We start from the raw sequence: 4,036 nt of genomic DNA on the forward strand, positions 1-4,036 counted from the left end.
TATCAGTCAAGTGCCTTAGCCACTATGCTACCAGAGCTCCGTTTATAAGGAGTAATAGCAATATAATGGACTCAAACATTCTAATGATCATGAAGATAGCACAAGACAAGGCAACGTCTTGTTCTATTGTACATAAAGTAGCCATGAGTCGGAGCCACCTTAAGGGCAACTAACAACAACAGTAGTGTAACATGATCACTAAATACTGATTTCACAAAAACTGTGATGTAAATATTTTGGGAAGAGGAAAAGTGTTTTTATGTGTGCATAACAGAGCTAAAATTTTTACCTTTTATAATAGAAAGGCAATAGATAATGTCTTTAAAAAGTTGAAAAATCAAGAAATAGTGGTATAGGCACATTATATAGAAACATGTTAGTAAATACCACAGGAAACACATAGAATTGTTTAAAGTCATTGCCTTTCAGGCATGAGAATCAGAAATGGAGGTAGACATGGTAAAGGACTTGTTTTACACCCTACTATTTTTGAAAATCTACAGCCACTCCTCAGAAGGAAGGCTGGGCAATCCACTTCTGTAGTGATACTGCCTCGGAAATCCAAGGAGGGGTCTCTATGAGTCAGTCCGACTGGACGGCACATAACAACAACAACAACAACATGTATGTTGCATTAATTTGACAAATGTTAGTTTGAAAATGAATTTTTCCCACGAACAATAAATTTGTTTGCTCAGTTTAATTATTCTCAGATATGTTGTCTGCATGCTATAATCTAGAAATCATAATTTTAAAAACAATGAAAATCCTCTTATAGAAGTTGACACATTTACCATTTACTCCAATCTTAAGGAATAAAAATAAAAATCCTTACTATGACTTGTATAAGCAATTAATGATCTATCTGTTCCATAGTTGGCTCCAGCCTTGTTCTGACTGATGATATTGAGCTTCTCCATCATCTTTTTCCACAGATGTAGTCAATTTGATTCCTGTGTATTCCATCTGGTGAGGTCCACATGTATAGTTGCCTTTTATGTTGCTGCAAAAATGTACTTGCAATGAATTAGTCGTTGGTCTTGCAAAATTGAATCAATCATGTGATCTCTGGCTTCATTTCTATCATGAAGGCCGTGTTTTCTCACTACTGATGCTGCTTCTTTGTTTCCAACTTTTGCATCTTTGGCATTAGTGGTTGGTGTGTAAATCTGAATAATAATTATATTAATTGTTCTTCCCTGTAGGCATATGGATATTATCGTATCACTGACAGCATTGGACTTCAGCATAGATCTTGAAATGTTCTTTTTGATGATGAATATGAGGCCATTCCTCTTGAATTTGTCACTGCTAGCTTAGTAGACTGTATGTCCAATTTAAAATGGACAATACCAGTCATAGTAGGTGCATAACACATATTTAAAAAAATAATTTGTTTTAAGTGATATAGCCACTTCTCTGACATTTTTAAACAATGGTATGTTATCATCTGTAGTGTTTATTATATGTTAGCAAAAAAGTAGATAAGGAGAATCGAAGATAAAATAATACCATTGAGAATTTTTGAAAACTTGAGCTCTTGAAAACTTCCATGTCGTAATAGCTTTTATCACTGATAATGTTATGGTTAAAGCATTGGGCTCTTAACCAAAAGGTCAGCAGTTTGAATCCACCAGCTGTTCTGCAAGAGAAAAATTAGGCAGTCTGTTTCTGTAAAGATTTTCAGCCCTGGCAACCTTATGAGACCGTTCTACCCTGTCCTACAGGGTCACTATGAGTTGAAATTGCCTGGATGGCAATGTGTTTTTCGGTTAAGCACTATCTCTCTTTATACAATCTTCAGAGCAATGGCTGTAAGTATGTTTAAATCATTATCGTCTCCTTTAATCAAATATTTTAGCATTTATAGTTTAGCTGATTATGATCATTATACACAACAGGGGTTTAATTAACAACATCTCTGATCTGTACAAGAGGTATACACTCAGATAATCAGGTTCATGTAATAATCTCTTTTCCTTCTTCCCAAAATACTTGGTAATGTTATGCATAATTTAGCCTTATACTGTCTATAACAGAATTAAACGTTTGATTGAGGTGACTTGCTACATATGTAATTGGATTTTACTTAATGAAATCATTTTATGATTTCCAATCTTTGTCTTTGTGTCCTGGGAAAAAATGGGAGGTGAAAATCACAAAGGTTCATTTTAATGCTTTCAGCAATATTGTAGCTTTAATATGATTTGCAGTGGAATTTTCTATAAGTAGCAATTTCATGTATAGATAGGATTTGTGAAAACATTAAAATATAAATCTAGTGAAATGAAATCAGAGAGGTAATGCATCTACTACAGTGTCTGGCACATTAAGAGTACAGGTATGTCCAGCTTTTCGAAAATTCGCTTTATGTCACTTCTTTTATGAAAGACCCTCATTATTACCTGTTTTCACCAACCAAAACAAATTGGAACTGTATCTTCACTTTTACGAAAAAAGATGAAAGCAAACTAGAGTTCACCATTTGCTTTACAGCAAGCCATTAAAGAGGCAGCACACATTCTCCCATCCCTGAGCTGGGACAGTGGCATTGTCAAGCTCTGGGTGCCCTCCCAATTGCACTCACCATGTCAGCATCAAGCTGCCATAGCTTTGAACTATGACTGTGAACACTATATGTTAGTATTAGTTTATGCTTTACATCTTAACTGGTAGGCTATTTTTCGGGCTGGGGAATGCTAAAAAATTATTCCTATATAAATTAATTTCTTCTTTGTTTTATGCCATTTCAGCTTATGAAAGTTTTCACAGGACTACTCTACTTTCAGATAGCAGGATAAGCCAATATCCTATAAAAATCTTTTTGTTTCTTTTCTGGCTAAGTGATGGTACAGTCAATTACAATTTGTTAAAATCCAATAAAACCCCAATTCTGTACTTGTACAGTTGACTTTCTTAACCTACGACTAGCATTTTAATTAAAAAAAATTTTATTGTGATTTGCTCTGTAAACTTTCAACCAGATCTGATTTATTTTAGCTCATTGTTTCTGCTCCTTCATATATCATTTTCCTTCATATTTTTGTAGCTTTTTAAATCTTTATTTTTTCATCTCTCTTGCACACTTAGGTTGATGAAACTTTTCATTTTACTCCCTGGGATCTTGAAAAAACTAGCAACTTATACTGAACATTTTAAATATCATTGAAATAAAATTAGCAATTGATAAATTTAACAATTTTCTTTACAGTGTCCACAAAATGCAAGTTTTGAACAATGTAGACAGAAAAAAAAATATTTTCTTGTCCCTAAAAGAAAGAAAATTACCATTAATATCTCAGAGGTGGAGAATGAAAGGGTGGATAGCTTCTGACAACTGATTCTGCCTCGGAAACCCAAGGAGGGGTCACTATGAGTCGGATCCGACTGCATGGCAGTGAGTTTGGTTTTGGTTTATACCAAATAAAAAAGGGAGCTCTGGTGGCATAGTGCCTAAGGCACTTCACTGCTAATCAGAAGGCTTGCAGTTCAAACCCACCAGCCCCTTCTTGGAGGAAGAGTGGGCAATCTACTTCTGCAGTGATATCACCTCGGAAGCCCAAGGAAGGGTCACCATGTGTTGGAAATGCAGTGGGAACTGGTGATATAGTGATTAAGGCATTTGACTGCTAACCAAAAGGTTGGTGGTTTGAAACGACCAGCCACTCCTCGGAAGGAAGATTGGGCAATCTATTTCCGTAGAGAAAGTGACTTAGAAACCCAAGGAGGGGTCACTATTAGTTGAATCGACTTGATGGCAGCGAGTTTGTACAATAAAAAATACATATATAAAGCTCTGATACATGCAAAAGAATGAAACAGCAACCATGCCTCACAGCATACATATAAACAAATTAAAAACGGATTAAGGATCCATGAAAACTAAAAGCATAACATCCTTAGAAGAAAATACAGTGGCAATGTTGTTGGGCCTAACTTTTAGCAATGTTGTTGTTGTTGTTATGTGCCGTCGAGTCGGCCCCGACTCATAGCGACCCCTCCTTGGGTTTCCGAGGCAGTATCACTACGGAAGTAG

This window comes from Orycteropus afer, unplaced genomic scaffold, assembly GCF_000298275.1.
Source record: "Orycteropus afer afer isolate SDZICR_OR568_19922 unplaced genomic scaffold, OryAfe1.0 scaffold00549, whole genome shotgun sequence".
In the NCBI taxonomy this organism is placed as follows: Eukaryota; Metazoa; Chordata; class Mammalia; order Tubulidentata; family Orycteropodidae; genus Orycteropus; species Orycteropus afer.